Below are 23740 nucleotides of genomic sequence, written 5' to 3'. Positions count from 1 at the left end.
ACCAGAAAAGCAAGACCTAGTTTCAAAATCATATTTGATCATGATGCTGGAGGACTTCAAGAAAGACATAAAGAACTCCCTTAGAGAACAAGTAGAAGCCTACAGAGAGGAATCGCAAAAATCCCTGAAAGAATTCCAGGAAAACACAATCAAACAGTTGAAGGAATTAAAAATGGAAATAGAAGCAATCAAGAAAGAACACATGGAAACAACCCTGGACACAGAAAATCAAAAGAAAAGACAAGGAGCTGTAGATACAAGCTTCACCAACAGAATACAAGAGATGGAAGAGAGAATCTCGGGAGCAGAAGTTTCCATAGACATCATTGACTCAACTGTCAAAGATAATGTAAAGCAGAAAAAGCTACTGGTCCAAAACATACAGGAAATCCAGGACTCAATGAGAAGAACAAACCTAAGGATAATAGGTATAGAAGAGAGTGAAGACTCCCAGCTCAAAGGACCAGTAAATATCTTCAACAAAATCATAGAAGAAAACTTCCCTAACCTAAAAAAAAGAGATACCCATAGGCATTCAAGAAGCCTACAGAACTCCAAATAGATTGGACCAGAAAAGAAACACCTCCCGTCACATAATTGTCAAAACACCAAACGCACAAAATAAAGAAAGAATATTAAAAGCAGTAAGGGAAAAAGGTCAAGTAACATATAAAGGGAGACCTATCAGAATCACACCAGACTTCTCGCCAGAAACTATGAAGGCCAGAAGATCCTGGACTGATGTCATACAGACCCTAAGAGAACACAAATGCCAGCCCAGGTTACTGTATCCTGCAAAACTCTCAACTAACATAGATGGAGAAACGAAGATATTCCATGACAAAACCAAATTTACACAATATCTTTCTACAAATCCAGCACTACAAAGGATAATAAAGGGTAAAGCCCAACATAAGGAGGCATATATACCCTAGAAGAAGCAAGAAACTAATCATCTTGGCAACAAAACAAAGAGAAGAAAAGCACACAAACATAACCTCACATCCAAATATGAATATAACAGGAAGCAATAATCACTATTCCTTAATATCTCTCAACATCAATGGCCTCAACTCCCCAATAAAAAGACATAGATTAACAAACTGGATACGCAACGAGGACCCTGCATTCTGCTGCCTACAGGAAACACACCTCAGAGACAAAGACAGACACTACCTCAGAGTGAAAGGCTGGAAAAGAACTTTCCAAGCAAATGGTCAGAAGAAGCAAGCTGGAGTAGACATTCTAATAACAAATAAAATCAATTTTCAATTAAAAGTCATCAAAAGGGGCACTCCTGAGGCTGCAGAGCGGAGGAGACCACCAACACTGCCCACCCCTGTCCACATCCCTGGACCAAGAGGAAACTGTATAAGGCCTCTGGGTTCCCGTAGGGGAGGGCACGGGAGCGGCAGGACCCCTGCGCCTGAGACACCGCTGGAACCTGAAGGAAACAGACTGGATAAACAGTTCTCTGCACCCAAATCCCATGGGAGGGAGAGCTGAACCTTCAGAGAGGCGGACACGCCTGGGAAACCAGAAGAGACTGCACTCTGTGCACATCCAGATGCCAGAGGAAAACACCAAACGTCATCTGGAACCCTGGTGCACGGAGGCTCCCGGAAAGAGCAGCACAGATCTACCCAGTTGCTGCCGCCACGGGGAGGACTTAGGCAGTACCCCACGAGCAAACTTGAGCCTTGGAACCACAGGTAGGACCAAATTTTCCCCTGCAAGAAACCTGCTTGGTGAACTCAAGACACAGGCCCACAGGAACAGCTGAAGACCTGTACAGAGGAAAAACTACACGCCCGAAAGCAGAACACTCTGTCCCCATAACTGGCTGAAAGAAAACAGGAAAACAGGACTACAGCACTCCTGACACACAGGCTTATAGGACAGTCTAGCCACTGTCAGAAATAGCAGAACAAAGTAACACTAGAGATAATCTGATGGCGAGAGGCAAGTGCAGGAACCCAAGCAACAGAAACCAAGACTACATGGCATCATCGGAGTCCAATTCTCCCACCAAAGTAAACACAGAATATCCAAACACACCAGAAAAGCAAGACCTAGTTTCAAAATCATATTTGATCATGATGCTGGAGGACTTCAAGAAAGACATAAAGAACTCCCTTAGAGAACAAGTAGAAGCCTACAGAGAGGAATCGCAAAAATCCCTGAAAGAATTCCAGGAAAACACAATCAAACAGTTGAAGGAATTAAAAATGGAAATAGAAGCAATCAAGAAAGAACACATGGAAACAACCCTGGACACAGAAAATCAAAAGAAAAGACAAGGAGCTGTAGATACAAGCTTCACCAACAGAATACAAGAGATGGAAGAGAGAATCTCGGGAGCAGAAGATTCCATAGAAATCATTGACTCAACTGTCAAAGATAATGTAAAGCAGAAAAAGCTACTGGTCCAAAACATACAGGAAATCCAGGACTCAATGAGAAGAACAAACCTAAGGATAATAGGTATAGAAGAGAGTGAAGACTCCCAGCTCAAAGGACCAGTAAATATCTTCAACAAAATCATAGAAGAAAACTTCCCTAACCTAAAAAAAAGAGATACCCATAGGCATTCAAGAAGCCTACAGAACTCCAAATAGATTGGACCAGAAAAGAAACACCTCCCGTCACATAATTGTCAAAACACCAAACGCACAAAATAAAGAAAGAATATTAAAAGCAGTAAGGGAAAAAGGTCAAGTAACATATAAAGGGAGACCTATCAGAATCACACCAGACTTCTCGCCAGAAACTATGAAGGCCAGAAGATCCTGGACTGATGTCATACAGACCCTAAGAGAACACAAATGCCAGCCCAGGTTACTGTATCCTGCAAAACTCTCAACTAACATAGATGGAGAAACGAAGATATTCCATGACAAAACCAAATTTACACAATATCTTTCTACAAATCCAGCACTACAAAGGATAATAAAGGGTAAAGCCCAACATAAGGAGGCAAGCTATACCCTAGAAGAAGCAAGAAACTAATCATCTTGGCAACAAAACAAAGAGAAGAAAAGCACACAAACATAACCTCACATCCAAATATGAATATAACAGGAAGCAATAATCACTATTCCTTAATATCTCTCAACATCAATGGCCTCAACTCCCCAATAAAAAGACATAGATTAACAAACTGGATACGCAACGAGGACCCTGCATTCTGCTGCCTACAGGAAACACACCTCAGAGACAAAGACAGACACTACCTCAGAGTGAAAGGCTGGAAAAGAACTTTCCAAGCAAATGGTCTGAAGAAGCAAGCTGGAGTAGCCATTCTAATATCAAATAAAATCAATTTTCAATTAAAAGTCATCAAAAAAGATAAAGAAGGACACTTCATATTCATCAAAGGAAAAATCCACCAAGATGAACTCTCAATCCTCATCTTCGGTTGGTTTATATACAAGTGTGCAATTTCTAGCCTTGAAAGTAAAATGATGCTCTCTGGTTCTGGATAGAGGAGTCTTATTTTTTATTATGGCAGCTTGCTATTTTTGTAACATGGTGATTTGGTTGAACACAATAAAGTACAGTAGTAACTGATCTCCCCTTCTTCCTGGATGAGTGAGGAGATGATTAAATGTTGATGTCAGCATCCTTGAGCATATTCAGATGAGCTTCTGCTTCTGTTGAAAAGGATGCTGTGTTTGATTGTGGTCCAAAGCTTAAAAAAAAAAGTCATCAAAAAAAAATAAGGAAGGACACTTCATATTCATCAAAGGAAAAATCCACCAAGATGAACTCTCAATCCTAAATATCTATGCCCCAAATACAAGGGCAACTAAATACGTAAAAGAAACCTTACTAAAGCTCAAAACACACATTGCACCTCACACAATAATAGTGGGAGATTTCAACACCCCACTCTCATCAATGGACAGATCATGGAAACAGAAATTAAACAGAGACATAGACAGACTAAGAGAAGTCATGTGCCAAATGGACTTAACGGATATTTATAGAACATTCTATCCTAAAGCAAAAGAATATACCTTCTTCTCAGCTCCTCATGGTACTTTCTCCAAAATTGGCCATATAATTGGTCAAAAAACGGGCCTCAACAGGTACAGAAAGATAGAAATAATCCCATGCATGCTATCAGACCACGACGGCCTAAAACTGGTCTTCAATAACAATAAGGGAAGAATGCCCACATATACGTGGAAATTGAACAATGCTCTACTCAATGATAACCTACTCAAGGAAGAAATAAAGAAAGAAATTAAAAACTTTTTAGAATTTATTGAAAATGAAGGTACAACATACCCAAACTTATGGGACACAATGAAAGCTGTGCTAAGAGGAAAACTCATAGCGCTGTGTGCCTGCAAAAAGAAATAGGAAAGAGCATATGTCAGCTGCTTGACAGCACACCTAAAAGCTCTAGAGCAAAAAGAAGCAAATACACCCAGGAGGAGTAGAAGGCAGGAAATAATCAAACTCAGAGCTGAAATCAACCAAGTAGAAACAAAAAGGACCATAGAAAGAATCAACAGAACCAAAAGTTGGTTCTTTGAGAAAATCAACAAGATAGATAAACCCTTAGCCAGACTAACGAGAGGACCCAGAGAGTGTGTCCAAATTAACAAAATCAGAAATGAAAAGGAAGACATAACTACAGATTCAGAGGAAATTCAAAAAATCATCAGATCTTATTATAAAAGCCTATATTCAACAAAACTTGAAAATCTACAGGAAATGGACAATTTCCTAGACAGATACCAGGTACCGAAGTTAAATCAGGAACAGATAAACCAGTTAAACAACCCCATAACTCCTAAGGAAATAGAAGCAGTCATTAAAGGTCTCCCAACCAAAAAGAGCCCAGGTCCAGACGGGTTTAGTGCAGAATTCTATCAAACCTTCATAGAAGACCTCATACCAATATTATCCAAACTATTCCACAAAATTGAAACAGATGGATCACTCCCGAATTCCTTCTATGAAGCCACAATTACTCTTATACCTAAACCACACAAACACCCAACAAAGAAAGAGAACTTCAGGCCAATTTCCCTTATGAATATCGACGCAAAAATACTCAATAAAATTCTGGCAAACCGAATCCAAGAGCACATCAAAACAATCATCCACCAAGATCAAGTAGGCTTCATCCCAGGCATGCAGGGATGGTTTAATATACGGAAAACCATCAACGTGATCCATTATATAAACAAACTGAAAGAACAAAACCACATGATCATTTCATTAGATGCTGAGAAAACATTTGACAAAATTCAACACCCCTTCACGATAAAAGTCATGGAAAGAACAGGAATTCAAGGCCCATACCTAAACATAGTAAAAGCCATATACAACAAACCAGTTGCTAACATTAAACTAAATGGAGAGAAACTTGAAGCAATCCCACTAAAATCAGGGACTAGACAAGGCTGCCCACTCTCTCCCTACTTATTCAATATAGTTCTTGAAGTTCTAGCCAGAGCAATCAGACAACAAAAGGAGGTCAAGGGGATACAGATCAGAAAAGAAGAAGTCAAAATATCACTATTTGCAGATGATATGATAGTTTATTTAAGTGATCCCAAAAGTTCCACAAGAGAACTACAAAAGCTGATAAACAACTTCAGCAAAGTGCCTGGGTATAAAATTAACTCAAATAAATCAGTAGCCTTCCTCTACACAAAAGAGAAACAAGCCGAGAAAGAAATTAGGGAAATGACACCCTTCATAATAGACCCAAATAATATAAAGTACCTCGGTGTGACTTTAACCAAGCAAGTAAAAGATCTGTATAATAAGAACTTCAAGACACTGAAGAAAGAAATTGAAGAAGACCTCAGAAGATGGAAAGATCTCACATGCTCATGGATTGGCAGGATTAATATAGTAAAAATGGCCATTTTACCAAAAGCGATCTACAGATTCAATGCAATCCCCATCAAAATACCAATCCAATTCTTCAAAGAGTTAGACAGAACAATTTGCAAATTCATCTGGAATAACAAAAAACCCAGGAGAGCTAAAACTATCCTCAACAATAAAAGGACTTCAGGGGGAATCACTATCCCTGAACTCAAGCAGTATTACAGAGCAATAGTGATAAAAACTGCATGGTATTGGTACAGAGACAGACAGATAGACCAATGGAATAGAATTGAAGACCCAGAAATGAACCCACACACCTATGGTCACTTGATTTTTGACAAAGGAGCCAAAACCATCCAATGGAAAAAAGATAGCATTTTCAGCAAATGGTGCTGGTTCAACTGGAGGTCAACATGTAGAAGAATGCAGATCGATCCATGCTTATCACCCTGTACAAAGCTTAAGTCCAAGTGGATCAAGGACCTCCACATCAACCCAGACACACTCAAACTAATAGAAGAAAAACTAGGGAAGCATCTGGAACACATGGGCACTGGAAAAAATTTCCTGAACAAAACACCAATGGCTTATGATCTAAGATCAAGAATCGACAAATGGGATCTCATAAAACTGCAAAGCTTCTGTAAGGCAAAGGACACCGTGGTTAGGACAAAACGGCAACCAACAGATTGGGAAAAGATCTTTACCAATCCTACAACAGATAGAGGCCTTATATCCAAAATATACAAAGAACTCAAGAAGTTAGACCGCAGGGAGACAAATAACCCTATTAAAAAATGGGGTTCAGGGCTAAACAAACAGTTCACAGCTGAGGAATGCCAAATGGCTGAGAAACACCTAAAGAAATGTTGAACATCTTTAGTCATAAGGGAAATGCAAATCAAAACAACCCTGAGATTTCCCCTCACACCAGTGAGAATGGCTAAGATGAAAAACTCAGGTGACAGCAGATGCTGGCGAGGATTTGGAGAAAGAGGAACACTCCTCCATTGTTGGTGGGATTGCAGACTGGTACAACCATTCTGGAAATCAGTCTGGAGGTTCCTCAGAAAATTTGACATTGAACTGCCTGAGGATCCAGCTATACCTCTCTTCGGCATATACCCAAAAGATGCCCCAACATATAAAAAAGACACGTGCTCCACTATGTTCATTGCAGCCTTATTTATAATAGCCAGAAGCTGGAAAGAACCCAGATGCCCTTCAACAGAGGAATGGATACAGAAAATGTGGTACATCTACACAATGGAATATTACTCAGCTATCAAAAACAACGGCTTTATGAAATTCGTAGGCAAATGGTTGGAACTAGAAATATCATCCTGAGTGAGCTAACCCAATCACAGAAATACATACATGGTATGCACTCACTGATAAGTGGCTATTAGCCCAAATGCTTGAATTACCCTAGATGCCTAGAACAAATGAAACTCAAGACGGATAATCAAAATGTGAATGCTTCACTCCTTCTCTAAAAGGGGAACAAGAATACCCTTGGCAGGGAAGTGAGAGGCAAAGATTAAAACAGAGACTGAAGGAACACCCATTCAGAGCCTGCCCCACATGTGGCCCATACATATACAGCCACCCAATTAGACAAGATGGATGAAGCAAAGAAGTGCAGACCGACAGGAGCCGGATGTAAATCGCTCCTGAGAGACACAGCCAGAATACAGCAAATACAGAGGCAAATGCCAGCAGCAAACCACTGAACTGAGAATAGGACCCCCGTTGAAGGAATCAGAGAAAGAACTGGAAGAGGTTGAAGGGGCTCGAGACCCCATATGTACAACAATGCCAAGCAACCAGAGCTTCCAGGGACTAAGCCACTACCTAAAGACTATACATGGACTGACCCTGGAATCTGACCTCATAGGTAGCAATGAATATCCTAGTATGAGCACCAGTGGAAGGGGAAGCTCTGGGTCCTGCTAAGATTGAACCCCCAGTGAACTAGACTGTTGGGGGGAGGGTGGCAATGGGGGGAGGGTTGGGAGGGGAGCACCCTTAAGGAAGGGGAGGGGGAGGGGGATGTTTGCCCGGAAACCAAAGAATTATTATTAAGTATTAAATAAATTTTAAAAAAAAGAATACAAAGCTTATACCCAGTCCTTCTAATAGCTGCTATTAAAAACTATTTGGAATAATTAAATAAAGCTAATGTTCAGATAATAAACTCATGATCATATTAGAATCTGAATTAATTACAATAAAATGTTTTCAAGATTATTCATATAGTAAATAGCTAAGAATAATCAATATTTAACAATTTAGTTATACTATATATCTACGGACAGTCTTCAAAAACATCAGAGAGCCACAAAATATGACTTTTAAAAACATTTTATTATTAACATATCTGTTGATTAGGAGATATGTCTCCTCCTGCCAGTACCCCCATCCCACTTCAAAGAAGATATTGAGTAACATTACCTCCAGGTGGAGTTGTTTAAATTGTGGAAGCAAGCCACTGGGTAAGAAATACCCTAATTTCATCTTTGGACAAAATACTGTTTTAGAAAAAAACTAAAGGATACATGCTAAGCTCTGCCAATACAGGGTCATCTAGTCCTTCAGAATTCCTGCTTCTCTTAAGGTATGTCAGATCATTATGGGCCAGAGGTTGAAGACAGATGCTTCAACGGTATCAGGAATATTGGGAACTCTCCAGGAAGTCAGCTATCTCTACAAACTGTACAAGTTTTGCAAGCTTTGTTTTTGTACTCCCTACATTTTCAAGCAATATTTAATTCTCTCAGATCTTTGATGGGGTTTAAGACTAATTGTAATCTCATAATTTAACTTAAGCTGTTTAAAATTAAGGAAGGTGTTCCAGATTTGAAAGGATGGTAATGTAAGTTAAAAATTAAACATAACTGAGGTACAAAATTATAAACTCTTTAGGTTAGAATAGATGATGAACATTTTATTTAAATTGTCAAACATCATGAATTAGATGTTATAAGTTCTATCATACCTTACAATTTGTATAATTATTATAACTGTGTTCAATGTATATATGAGAGTAAAGAGCCTTTTTAATTGGACAAAAAGAAGCTGCTTGTTTTCTAATGCAATTGGATCTAACAAATTATTTTTCACAAGAGGGTCTGCTATATGGGAACCTGCAAATTCTGATTCATAAATAAAGATGCCAACAGCCAATAGCTGGGGAGGAAAGAGAGTGGCAAGATTTAGGGTTCCTTGGTTTGGGAACATGAGGGAGAGGACAGAAAGGAGAGGCACCATGCCTAAGGAACATGCAGAACAGAACTGTCTGCCCTGACATTCCCCTACACTGGGGGTGGGGGAGTGTCCAGCCTTAGCAGGACCAAGGGCTTCTCCTCCCCTTGGTGCCCAACAAGATCATCATCTACTACATATGCTGGAGCCATGGATCTATTCGTGTGTACACTTTGGATGGTGGTTTAGGCCCTGGGATCTCTGGTTGGTTGGTATTGTTGTACTTATGGCATTGCAAACCCTTTCAGCTCCTTCAATCCTTTCTGTAACTCCTCCAATAGGGACCCCATTCTCAGTTTAATGATTGGCTGTGAACATTCGCCCCTGTATTTGTCATGCTCTCGTAGAGCCTCTCAGGAGACAGCTATATCAGGCTCCTTTCAGCATGCATTTCTTGGCATCAACAATATTTTCTGAGTTTGGTGGCTGTATGTATATGTGTTGGAATCCCAGGTGGAGCAGGCTCTGAAGGGCCATTCCTTTGGTCTCTAGTCCAAACTTTGTCCCATATCTCCTCCTACAAATATTTTATTCCCCCTTTTAAGAAGGACTGAAGAATCAAAACATTGGTAATCCTTCTTCTTGTGCTTGATGTGGTCTGGGGATTGTATCTTGGGTAATTTGAGGTTTTGAACTAATATCTATTTATCAGTGAGTGCATTCCATGTGTCTTTGTGATTGGATTACCTCACTCAGTATATTTTCTAGTTCTATCCATTTACCTAAAAATCTCATGAAGTCATTGTTTTTAATAGCTCAATAGTACTCCATTATGTAGATATATCACATTTTCTGTATTAATTCCTTTGTTGAAGGGCATCTGGGTTCTTTCCAGGTTCTGGCTATTATAAATAAGGCTGCTATGAACATAGTGGAACATGTGACCTTGTTATATGTTGGAGCATATCTTGGTTATATGCCCAGGAGTGAAATAGCTGGTTACTCAGGTACTACGATGTTGAGTTTTCTGAGGAACCTCCAGACTGACTTCCAGAGTGGTTGTACCAGCTTGTAATCCCACCAACAATGGAGGAGTATTCCTCTTTCTTCACATCCTCGCCAGCATCTGTTGTCACCTGAGTTTTTATCTTAGTCATTCTGACTTACATGAGGTGTAATCTCGGGGTTGTTTTGATTTGCATTTCACTTTTGACTAAGGATGTTGAGCATTTCCTTAGGTGCTTCTCAGTCATTTGATATTCCTCAGCTGAGAATTCTTTGTTCAGTTCGGTACCTCATTTTTAATAGGGTTATGTGATTTTCTGGAGTCTAACTTCTTGAGTTCTATGTACATATTGGATATTAGCCCTCTATTGGTGTAGCATGGGTAAAGATCTTTTCTCAATCTTCTGGTTGCCATTTTGTCCTAATGCCAGTGTCCTTTGCCTTCCAGAAACTTTGTAATTTTAGGGGGACATATTTGTCAATTCTTGACCTTAAGCCATTCATGTTCTCTTCAGGAAAACTTCCCCTGTGCCCATGTGTTTTAGGCTTTTCCCCCACTTTCTCTTTTACTAGTATCACTGTATCTGGTTTTATGTGAATGTCCTTGATCCACTTGCACTTGCACTTGTATGAGGCAATAAGAATGGATCCAAGGGTTGGGGATTTAGCTCAGTGGTAGAGCGCTTGCCTAGCAAGCACAAGGCCCTGGGTTCGGTCCCCAGCTCCAAAAAAAATATCAAGAGTGGATCCATTTGCATTCTTCTACCTGCAGACCTCCAGTTGAACCAGCTCCATTACTTGAAAATGCTATCTTTTTTCCACTAGATGGTTTTAGCTCGAAGATCAAGTGACCATAGGTGTGCGGATTCATTTCTGGGTCTACAATTTTATCCAATTGATCTTCCTGCCTGTCTCTGTACCGTTGCCATACCGGTTTTATCACTATTGCTCTGCAATAATGCTTGAGGTCAGGGATAGTGATTCCACCAGAAGTTCTTTTATTTTTGAGGATAGTTTTCACTCTCCTGGCTTTTGTGTTATTCCATATGAATTTGCAAATTGCTCTCACGCCATGAAGAATTGGAATTTTGATGGAGATTGCAACGAATCTGTAGTTTGCTTTTGGCACAATGGCCTGAAGTTCTCTTTTTTGTATGGTCTGGTACAAGCTGAATTGTGACTTTATAGGAGGAATTTGGTAGTGTTTCTTCTGTTTCTACTTTGTGAAAAACTTTGGACACTATTAGTACTAGGTCTTCTACGAAGGTCTAATATAATTCTTCACTAAACTGATCTGTTACTGTGCTTTTGTTGTTTGGGAGACTTTTAAGAACAGCTTCTATTTCTTTAGGAGTTATGCGGCTGTTTAGATGGTTTATCTGATCCTGATTTAACTTGGAAATCTGGTATCTGTCTAGAAAATTGTACATTTCTTCCAGATTTTCCAGTTTTGCTGAATATAGGCTTTTGCACTAATTTCCTCAGAATCTGTTGGTATGTCTCCCTTTTCATTTCTAATTTCTCTAATTTAGATACTCTATGCCCTCTGGTTAGACGGGCTAAGGGTTTACCTATCTTGTTGATTTTCTCAAAGAACCAGTTCCTGGTTTTGTTAATCAACAAAGAACTTTGTATAGATCTTTTTGTTTCTACTTGGTTGAATTCAGCCATGAGTTTGATTATATCCTGCGATCTACTCCTCTTGGATGTATTTGCATCTTTTGTTCTAGAGCTTTTAGGTATGCTGTTAAGATAGTAGTGTATGTTCTCTCTGGTTTCTTTTTCGAAGCACTCAGAACTATGAGTTTTCCACTTAGCACTGCTTTCATTGTGTCCCATAAGATTGGTTATGTTGTGCCTTCATTTTCATTACATTCTAAAAAGTCTTTAATTTCTTTCTTTATTTGTTCCTTGACCACGTTAGCATTGAGTAAAGAGTTGTTCAACTTCCATGTGTATGTGTGCTCTATGTGATTTTTGCTGTTATTGAAGTCTATGGTGATCTGATAGGATGCATGGGATTATTTCCATCTTCTTGTATCTGTTGAAGCCGGTTTTATGACTGATTATATGGCCAGTTTTGGAGAAGGAAACATGAGGTACTGAAAAGAAGGTATATTCTTTTGTTTTAAGATGAAATGTTCTATAAGAATCTATTAAGGCCATTTGGTTCATAACTGTGGTTAGTTGTACTGTGTCTCTGTTTAGTTTCTGTTTCTATGATCTGTCTATTGACGAAAATTGGGTGTTGAAGATTGACAGGAAATGCATGAATATGCATTCCTGAATCTCTACATGAACTATTGTGGTTTTCCGCCTATGTGCCTATGTAAAAGACTTCTGGGACAGGCAGGAACTGGCCAGGCAAATACAGCTCCCTGCGTCCCGCATCCGAATGTGGTTTCAGAACCGAGGAAGTCGCACTGGAGAGGTGAGGCACGGCGCAAAGCGGTCCAGCAGAGGCTCCATTCCGCTAGCCTCCCAACAGCTCGAGGAAGTGTTTGGCTCCAGGTCACAGGGTAGCAGCATGCCCTCGGACAGCAGAAGGCCTCGCACTTGACTCAACTTGCAACAGCTCAGGATTCTAGTGCAAGCCTTTGAGAGGAACCCGTTGCCAGGCTTTGCTACCAGGGAGCAGCAGGGCCAGAGGACAGGTTTGTCTGAGGACACGATCCACATATGGTTTCAGAACAGAAGATCGAGGCAAGCCCTCGCTCCAGATCAAGATGTGCCTGCTTCACAAGTGGAGATTGTGGCAACTCGAGGACTCAGTGGCAGGGATGAGGCAGTACAGGACAACCTGTTACCGATGGCTGTTGCAGGAGGTGTGGGCATGGAGAACTCGAGCTCCAGCGCCCAGCCCCACTTCCACAAAAAGTCTCAGCATCCCCAAGTGGCACTGCCCGAAGGACGAGGCCAATCACAGACAGCCACTCAAGCATACGAGGCAGGACCTCTGGAACTCCTCCTTGATAAACTGCTGGAATAAGACCAAGTGGAGGGTGACAGGCCATTCTCTGTGGATCTGGATGGAAATTCTCGTGGCAAGGAGCACGTGGGTGTCCAGGAAACCATCTTGCAACTGGCTGCCACAGACTGTGTTTCCAAGGAATCCTCGAGTTATAGCGACCCAACCAATTTCTCCAGAGAGTCTCAGCTACCACAATGGGCACAGCCTGAAGGACAAGGCCAAGAACAGGCTCTCACTCAGGGATGCAACACGGGACCTCTTGAACTCTTCCTGGATCAACTGCTGATGGAAGTTCGAGTGGAGAAGCACTCCTCAGGCCCTGTACATCTGGAAGGTGGAGGGCAGCAAATGGATGCAACACCTGAGCTGCCTCTCTCTCAAGAAGAATATGAGGCTCTGCTGGATATTCTCTGAGTCCCAGCCTGGAAGCTCCTATCCAGAAGACACCCGCAATCTACATGAGAATGTAGACAGCCCAAAAAGTATATGCATCAAAACCCCTATTACAGTGGGTGCTTTCGATGGTGGGCATATTGCTTATTAGAAGGAGGAAATGCACGTGGTTTTTCCATGTGGAGTGCCTTAGTGAGGATCCTGAGACGAGGAAATGAGCTCTGAGAATGGGATTCTACTGAAGGGGCAGAGGGCAAGATCACCAGGGACTCCTAAAACAACAAGGAGGCCTAATGAAAAGCCCAACTGACAGAACACACCATTGGACTGGCTCCATCAGACTCCAGGAAATCTCATGGGTCACCAGGTATAGGCTACACATCTCAGGACACTAAACCAGGAAGGAGTTATGAAGACTTCTAACTTGGGACTAAGAACTGCTGCTCTTCTTACCAGTGCCTTATGCTTAGCTGTGAGATGACTAACAAACCACCCATTCTATATGTACTCCTAGCACATTTGTTTAGTTTACTTTTGTTTTACTTTTTCTTGCTTTGTTCTACTTCCCATTGCGTTCAATAAAGATTTGCATTGTTTGTTTGTTTGTTTGCTTGCTTCCTTGCTTGTGTGTTTGTAAAGGTGGTTGAATTGGCTGTTTGGTTTAGGCATGAGCTTTCCCATTCAAAGGGTGGTAAGACTTTGGAAGGCAGTGAGGCGGGATGAGAGGTCTGAAAGGGAAATAACAAGGAAAGCTGATCAGTGTTCAATGCAGACATGGCAGTGTTTTTAAAGCAAACAAGCAGGGAAAATGTCAACTTAAAGAAGAATGTGTGTAAGGCCACAAAACTGTAAATAAACATCATCCTGGAAATGGAGTGCAACCAAATTACCGTGAATAATTCATTCCAGGATTGACACTGATTCAATCAGACAAGCCGAATACCTTCCTCCTCCCACAGTGAGGTATTTCCCACACTCTTCCCTATCCGTCTTTTAACCTTGAGTTTCCCAAGCCTAGCACGGCCCTGCATTCCCTAATGTGAGGTCCCACTGAACCCACATGAAGACTGCAATTGCCTAGAGGTAGGCAGTTGGCTTTGGGTGCATGCAGCCCCATTTCCTCAAGGAGCATAGGGCTTATAAAGTTCTTTCAGCACAAGTATTGGGTCTTTTGTTCCACATTCACAGGTCAGACTTGCTGGCCGGGTTTTTGTGTATGCTTGTGTGTGTGTATGTGTGTATGTGTGTGTGTGTATGTGTGTGTGTTATTTGTATTTGTGTTATATGTGTGGTGTGTGTTTCCATGTCAGTGTGTGAGTGTCTGTGTGTGTGTGCTTGTGTTGTGTGTGTGTTATTTGGATTTGTGTTATTTGTGTGTGTGTGTGTGTGCTTCGTTGTGTGTGTGCTATTTCTATTTGTGTTATTTGTATGTGAATGTGTGTGTGTTTGTTGTGTGTGTATGTGTGTGTGTGTGCGTGTGCGTGTTTGCGCCTGTGTTTGCATGGAACATGTTAATTGTGAGAATTCCTGAAAATCTGGCCCAACTGTTCTGACAGGAAATGCATAAATGCACAGTCCCGAATCTCTACATGAACTATTGTGGGTTTTGGCCTATTTGCCTATGTAAAAGACTTTCTTTCTGCATGTGCTATTTTCGTCTCTAGGTTTAATAGAGTTCTGTTGCTCCCAACTACCACCTTGCACTACAAGCAGAAAAGAAGTGCCATGACATGCATGACCGCTGGAAGTGATGTCCTTGGGTCTCAGGCCAAGTGGTTGGGATCCTCAGTTGGGGGGTCTTCTCTTTCCAACCTGTGTGGATCCAGATGGGATGAGATCAGCACGTATTCCACTTGGCTTGTGATACCACCTAAGGCACACTCCACTCTGCCTTCCTCTTCTGAAGCCTGCTTACCACCTCCACGATTTCCTGGATACTCTGTCCAAAGCCAGGAAGGACCTATGGTGCTCTGTCCTTGGACCATCTGTCTGCTGGATGCTTCAATCCTAGGACATTTTTTGTGCTTCCTTGTTCTGTGTCCAGAATGGCATGCAAGGGACTGCGAGACTTTGAGAGAGAGTTTGCTGAGTCTGATAGGTTTCTTGAGGTCTTATTCCGGGTCTCCTATTCTCAGGTGGGAGGCGTTGCAGGAGTAGAGCTTCGTGGCATGACCTTGATTCAAGGATCTGGAGGACGACTGTAGCCCACAGCTCCTTCCGAGTGGGCAGAGCTCCGGGAGCAGAGGCAGAGGTATTTAAGGGCAGGGGTCCCAGCCCTACGGCTGGCATTTGCTCAAGCTTGTGCTTGCTCTGGAGCGGTCCTGACTATATTCTCCAGCATGAGGACTCCTGGCATCGAATCCTTAGGAGCATGGAAGCTGGAAGCAATGTGGATAGCAGCTGTGTGCTGTGGGAATCCAGCCGCAGGAAGACGGTTTGGCAGGCCTGGCAAAAGCAGGCCCTGCTAACAGCTTTCAGCAAGAACCAATACCCGAGCTTCTGGGACAGGCAGGAACTGGCCAGGCAAATACAGCTCCCTGCGTCCCGCATCCTAGTGTGGTTTCAGAACCGAAGAAGTCGCACTGGAGAGGTGATGCACGGCCCAAAGCGGTCCAGCAGAGACTCCATTCCGCTAGCCTCCCAACAGCTCGAGGAAGTGTTTGGCTCCAGGTCACAGGGTAGCAGCATGCCCTCGGACAGCAGAAGGCCTCGCACTTGACTCAACTTGCAACAGTTCAGGATTCCAGTGCAAGCCTTTGAGAGGAACCCGTTGCCAGGCTTTGCTAACAGGGAGCAGCAGGGCCAGAGGACAGGTTTGTCTGAGGACACGATCCACATATGGTTTCAGAACAGAAGATCGAGGCAAGCCCTCGCTCCAGATCAAGATGTGCCTGCTTCACAAGTGCAGGATGTGGCAACTGGAGGACTCAGTGGCAGGGATGAGGCAGTACAGGACAACCTGTTACCGATGGCTGCTGCAGGAGGTGTGGGCATGGAGAACTCGAGCTCCAGCGACCAGCCCCACTTCCACAAATAGTCTCAGCATCCCCAAGTGGCACTGCCCGAAGGACGAGGCCAATCACAGACAGCCACTCAAGCATACGAGGCAGGACCTCTGGAACTCCTCCTTGATAAACTGCTGGAATAAGACCAAGTGGAGGGTGACAGGCCATTCCCTGTGGATTTGGATGGAAATTCTCGTGGCAAGGAGCACGTGGGTGTCCAGGAAACCATCTTGCAACTGGCTGCCACGGACTGTGTTTCCAAGGAATCCTCAAGTTTTAGCGACCCAACCAATTTCTCCAGAGAGTCGCAGCTACCACAATGGGCACAGCCTGAAGGACAAGGCCAAGAACAGGCTCTCACTCAGGGATGCAACAGGGGCCCTCTGGAACTCTTCCTGGATCAACTGCTGATGGAAGTTCGAATGGAGACGCTCTCCCCAGGCCCTGTACATCTGGAAGGTGCAGTTCAGCAAATGGATGCAACACCTGAGCTGCCTCTCTCTCAAGAAGAATATGAGGCTCTGCTGGATATTCTCTGAGTCCCAGCCTGGAAGCTCCTATCCAGAAGACAACCGCAATCTACATGAGAATGTAGACAGCCCAAAAAGTATATGCATCAAAACCCCTATTACAGTGGCTGCTTTCGATGGAAGGCATCTTGCTTATTAGAAGGAGGAAATGCACGTGGGTTTTCCATGTGGAGTGCCTTAGTGAGGGTCCTGAGACGAGGAAATGAGCTCTGAGAATGGGATTCTACTGAAGGGGCAGACGGCAAGATCACCAGGGACTCCTAAAACAACAAGGAGGCCTAATGAAAAGCCCAACTGACAGAACACACCATTGGACTGGCTCCATCAGACTCCAGGAAATCTCATGGGTCACCAGGTATAGGCTACACATCTCAGGACACTAAACCAGGAAGGAGTTATGAAGACTTCTAACTTGGGACTAAGAACTGCTGCTCTTCTTACCAGTGCCTTATGCTTAGCTGTGAGATGACTAACAAACCACCCATTCTATATGTACTCCTAGCACATTTGTTTAGTTTACTTTTGTTTTACTTTTTCTTGCTTTGTTCTACTTCCCATTGCATTCAATAAAGATTTGCATTGTTTGTTTGTTTGTTTGCTTGCTTCCTTGCTTGTGTGTTTGTAAAGGTGGTTGAATTGGCTGTTTGGTTTAGGCATGAGCTTTCCCATTCAAAGGGTGGTAAGACTTTGGAAGGCAGTGAGGCGGGATGAGAGGTCTGAAAGGGAAATAACAAGGAAAGCTGATCAGTGTTCAATGCAGACATGGCAGTGTTTGCTATAGCAAACAAGCGGGGAAAATGTCAACTTAAAGAAGAATGTGTGTAAAGCCACAAATCTGTAAATAAACATCATCCTGGAAATGGAGTGCAACCAAAGTATCGTGAACAATTCATTCCAGGATTGACACTGATTCAATCAGACAAGCCAAATACCTTCCTCCTCCCACAGTGAGGTGTTTCCCACAATCTCCCGTATCTGTCTTTTAACCTTGAGTTTCCAAAGCCTAGCACGGCCCTGCATTCCCTAATGTGTGGTCCATCGGAACCCACCTGAAGACTGCAATTGCCTAGAGGTAGGCAGTTGGCCTTGGGTGCATGCAGCCACATTTCCTCAAGGAGCATAGGGCTTATACAATTCTTTCAACACAGGTTTTCGGTCTTTTGTTCCACATTCACAGGTCAGACTTGCTGGCCGGGTTTTTGTGTATGCTTGTGTGTGTGTTTGTGTTAGTGTGTGTGTTTGTGTGTGTGTGTGTGTGTATGTGTGTGTGTTATTTGTATTTGTGTTATATGTGTGTGTGTTTGCATGTTTGTGTGTGAGTGCCTGTGTGTGTGCTTGTGTTGTTTGTTTTATTTGTATTTGTGTTATTTGTGTGTGTATGTGTGTATGTTTGTGTGTGTCTGTGTGTGTGCTTTGTTGTGTGTGTGGTATTTCTATTTGTGTTATTTGTATGGGTATGTGTGTGTGTGTGTGTGTGTGTCTGTGTGTGTGCTTTGTTGTGTGTGTGGTATTTCTATTTGTGTTATTTGTATGGGTATGTGTGTGTGTTTGCGTGTGTGTGTGTGTGTGTGTGTGTCTGTGTGTCTGTGTGTGTTTGTGCCTGTTTTTGCATGGACCATGTTAATTGTGAGAATTCCTGAAAATCTGGCTCAACTGTTCTGACAGGAAATGCATGAATGTGCGTTCCCGAATCTCTACATGAACTATTGTGGTTTTTGGGCTATTTGCCTATGTAAAAGACTTTCTTTCTGCATGTGCTATATTCTTCCCTCGGTTTAATAGAGTTCTGTTGCTCCCAACTACCAGCTAGCCCTACAAGCATGAAAGAAGTGCCATGACTTGCATGACTCCTGGAAGTGATGTCCTTGGGTCTCAGGACAAGTGGTTGGGATCCTCAGTTGGGGGGTCTTCTCATTCCAACCTGTGTGGATCCAGATGGGATGAGATCAGCACGGATTCCACTTGGCTAGTGATACCACCTAAGGCACACTCCACTCTGCCTTCCTCTTCTGAAGCCTGCTTACCACCTCCACGGTTTCCTGGATACTCTGCCCAAAGCCAGGAAGGACCTATGGTGCTCCCTCCTTGGACGATCTGTCTGCTGGATGGTTGATTCCTAGGACATTTTTTGTGCTTCCTTATTCTGTGTCCAGAATGGCATGCAAGGGACTGCGAGACTTTGGGAGATACTTTGCTGAGTCTGATAGGTTTCTTGAGGTCTTGTTCCGGGTCTCCTGTTCTCAGGTGGGAGGCGTGGCAAGTGTAAGGGGTCGTGGCATGACCTTGATTCAAGGGTCTGGAGTACGACTGTAGCCCACGGCTCCTTTTGAGTGGGCAGAGCTTCGGGTGCTGAGGCAAAGGTATTTACGGGCAGGGGTCCCAGCTCTAAGGGTGGCATTTGCAGAAGATTGCGCTTGATCTGGAGCGGTCCTGACTATATTCTCCAGCTTTAGGTCTCCTGGCATCGAATCCTTAGGAGCATGGAAGCTGGAAGCAATGTGGATAACAGCTGTATGCTGGGGGAATCCCGGCGCAAGAAGACGGTTTGGCAGGCCTGGCAAAAGAAGGCCCTGCTATCAGCTTTAGGCAAGAACCAATACCCGAGCTCTGGGACAGGCAGGAACTGGCCAGGCAAATACAGCTCCCTTCGTCCCGCATCCGAGTGTGGTTTCAGAACCGAAGGAGTTGCACTGGAGAGGTGAGGCACGGCCCAAAGCGGTCCAGCAGAGGCTCCATTCCGCTAGCCTCCCAACAGCTCGAGGAAGGGTTTGGCTCCAGGTCACAAGGTAGCAGCATGCCCTCGGACAGCAGAAGGCCTCACACTCGACTCACCTTGGAACAGCGCAGTATCCTAGTGCAAGCCTTTGAGAGGAATCCGTTGCCAGGCTTTGCTACCAGGGAGCAGCTGGGCCAGAGGACAGGTTTGTCTGAGGACACGATCCACATATGATTTCAGAACAGAAGAGCGCGGCAAGCCCGCGCTCCAGATCAAGATGTGCCTGCTTCACAAGTGCAGGATGTGGCAACTGGACGTCTCAGTGACAGGGATGAAGCAGCACAGGACAACCTGTTATCGATGGCTATCTCAGGAGGTGTGGGCATGGAGAACTCGAGCTCCAGCGACCAGCCCTACTTCCACAAAGAGTCCCAGCAACCCCAAATGGCACTGCCCGAAGGACGAGGCCAATCACAGACAGCCACTCAAGCATACGAGGCAGGACCTCTGGAACTCCTCCTTGATGAACTGCTGGAAGAAGACCAAGTGGAGGGTGGCAGGCCATTCCCTGTGGATCTTGATGGAAATTCTGGTGGCAAGGAGCACGAGTTTGTCCAGGAAACCATCTTGCAACTGGCTGCCACGGACTGTGTTTCCAAGGAATCCTCGAGTTATAGTGACCCAACCAATTTCTCCAGAGAGCCTCAGCTACCACAATGGGCACAGCCTGAAGGACAAGGCCAAGAACAGGCTCTCACTCAGGGATGCAATACGGGCACCCTGGAATTCTTCCTGGATCAACTGCTGATGGAAGTTCGAGTGGAGACGCACTCCCAAGGCCCTGTACATCTGTAAGGTGCAGTTCAGCAAATGGACGCAACACTTGAGCTGCCTCTCTCTCAAGAAGAATATGAGGCTCTGCTGGATATTCTCTGAGTCCCAGCCTGGAAGCTCCTATCCAGAAGACACCTGCAATCCACATTTGAGAATGTTGACAGCCCAAAAAGTATATGCATCAAAACCCCTATGACAGTGGCTGATTTCAATGCAAAGCATCTTGCTTACTAGAAGGAGGAAATGCACGTGGGTTTTCCATGTGCAGTGCCTACCTGAGGGCCCTGAGACGAGGAAATGGGCTCTCAGAATGGGTTTCTGCTGAAGGGGCAGAGGGCAGATCACCAGGTTCTCCTAAAACAACAAGGAGGCCTAATGAAAAGCCCAACTGACAGAACACAACATTGGACTGGCTCCATCAGATTCCAGGAAATCTCATGGGTCACCAGGTATAGGCTACACATCTCAGGACACTAAACCAGGAAGGAGTTATGAAGACTTCTTCCTTGGGACTAAGAACTGTTGCTCTTCTTACCAATGCCTTATGCTTAGCTGTGAGATGACTAACAATCCACCAATTCTATATGTACTCCTGGCACATTATTTAGTTTACTTTTGTTTTGTTTTGTCTTGCTCTGTTCTACTTACCATTGTATTCAATAAAGATTTGCATTGTTGGTTTGTTTGCTTGCTTGCTTGTTTGCTTGTGTGTTTGTATGGGTGGTTGAAAGGCTGTTTGGTTTAGGCATGAGCTTTCCAATTGAAAGGGTGGTAAGACTTTGGAAGGCAGTGAGGCAGGATGAGAGGTCTGAAAGGGAAATAACGAGGAAAGCTGATCAGTGTTCGATGCCGACATGGCAGTGTTTGCTAAAGCAAACAAGCGGGGAAATTGTCAACTTAAAGAAGAATGTTGTAAGGCCACAAAACTGTAAATAAACATCATCCTGGAAATGGAGTGCAACCAAAGTATCGTGAACAATTCATTCCAGGATTGACACTGATTCAATCAGACAAGCCGAATACCTTCCTCCTCCCACAGTGCGGTGTTTCCCACAATCTCCCGTATCCGTCTTTTAACCTTGAGTTTCCCAAGCCTAGCACGGCCCTGCATTCCCTAATGTGAGGTCCCTCTGCACCCACCTGAAGACTGCAATTGCCTAGAGGTAGGCAGTTGGCCTTGGGTGCATGCAGCCACGTTTCCTCAAGGAGCATAGGGCTTATACAATTCTTTCAACACAGGTTTTCGGTCTTTTGTTCCACATTCACAGGTCAGACTTGCTGGCCGGGTTTTTGTGTATGCTTGTGTGTGTGTATGTGTTAGTGTGTGTGTTTGTTTGTGTGTGTGTATGTGTGTGTTATTTGTATTCGTGTTATATGTGTGTGTGTTTGCATGTTCGTGTGTGAGTGCCTGTGTGTGTGTGCTTGTGTTGTGTGTGTTATTTGTATTTGTGTTATTTGTGTGTATGTGTGTATGTTTGTTTGTGTCTGTGTGTGTGCTTTGTTGTGTGTGTGGTATTTCTATTTGTGTTATTTGTATGGGTATGTGTGTGTGTCTGTGTGTCTGTGTGTGTTTGTGCCTGTTTTGCATGGACCATGTTAATTGTGAGAATTCCTGAAAATCTGGCTCAACTGTTCTGACAGGAAATGCATGAATGTGCGTTCGCCAATCTCTACATGAACTATTGTGGTTTTAGGGCTATTTGCCTATGTAAAAGACTTTCTTTCTGCATGTGCTATATTCTTCCCTCGGTTTAATAGAGTTCTGTTGCTCCCAACTACCACCTAGCCCTACAAGCAGGAAGGAAGTGCCATGACTTGCATGACCCCTGGAAGTGATGTCCTTGGGTCTCAGAACATGTGGTTGGGATCCTCAGTTGGGTGTCTTCTCTTTCCAACCTGTGTGGATCCAGATGGGATGAGATCAGCACGGATTCAACTTGGCTAGTGATACCACCTAAGGCACAGTCCACTCTGCCTTCCTCTTCTGAAGCCTGCTTACCACCTCCACGATTTCCTGGATACTCTGTCCAAAGCCAGGAAGGACCTATGGTGCTCCCTCCTTGGACGATTGTCTCCTGGATTGTTGATTCCTAGGACGTTTTTTGTGCTTCCTTGTTCTGTGTCCAGAATGGCAAGCAAGGGACTGCGAGACTTTGGGGGATACTTTGCTGAGTCTGATAGGTTTCTTGAGGTCTTGTTCCGGGTCTCCTATTCTCAGGTGGGAGGCGTGGCAGGTGTAAAGCATCGTGGCATGACCTTGATTCAAGGTTCTGCAGTACGACTGTAGCCAACCGCACATTTCGAGTGGGAGGAGCTCCGGGAGCAGAGGCAGAGGTATTTAAGGGCAGGGGACCCAGCCCTACGGCTGGCATTTGCTGAAGCTTGAGCTTGCTCTGGAGCGGTCCTGACTATATTCTCCAGCTTGAGGACTCCTGGCATCGAATGCTTAGGAGCATGGAAGCTGGAAGCAATGTGGATAGCAGCTGTGTGCTGCGGGAATCCCGGCGCAGGAAGACGGTTTGGCAGGCCTGGCAAAGGAAGGCCCTGCTATCAGCTTTCAGCAAGAACAAATACCCGAGCTTCTGGGACAGGCAGGAACTGGCCAGGCAAATACAGCTCCCTGCGTCCCGCATCCGAGTGTGGTTTCAGAACCGAAGAAGTCGCACTGGAGAGGTGAGGCACGGCCCAAAGCGGTCCAGCAGAGGCTCCGTTCCGCTAGCCTCCCAAGAGCTCGAGGAAGGGTTTGGCTCCAGGTCACAAGGTAGCAGCATGCCCTCGGACAGCAGAAGGCCTCGCACTCGACTCAACTTGCAACAGCGCAGGATCCTAGTGCAAGCCTTTGAGAGGAACCCGTTGCCAGGCTTTGCTACCAGGGAGCAGCTGGGCGAAAGGACAGGTTTGAATGAGGACACGATCCACATATGGTTTCAGAACAGAAGAGCGCGGCAAGCCCGCGCTCCAGATCAAGATGTGCCTGCTTCACAAGTGCAGGATGTGGCAACTGGAGGTCTCAGTGGCAAGGATGAGGCAGCACCGGACAACCTGTTATTGATGGCTGCTGCAGGAGGTGTGGGCATGGAGAACTCGAGCTCCAGCGACCAGCCCCACTTCCACGAAGAGTCCCAGCATCCCCAAGTGGCACTGCCCGAAAGACGAGGCCAATCACAGACAGCCACTCAAGCATACGAGCCAGGAACTCTGGAACTCCTCCTTGATGAACTGCTGG

The sequence above is a fragment of the Rattus norvegicus genome, chromosome 20 (assembly GCF_021556685.1).
Source record: "Rattus norvegicus strain SHRSP/BbbUtx chromosome 20, alternate assembly SHRSP_T2T, whole genome shotgun sequence".
NCBI lineage: Eukaryota > Metazoa > Chordata > Mammalia > Rodentia > Muridae > Rattus > Rattus norvegicus.
Note: the sequence above shows the minus strand (reverse complement) of the source record.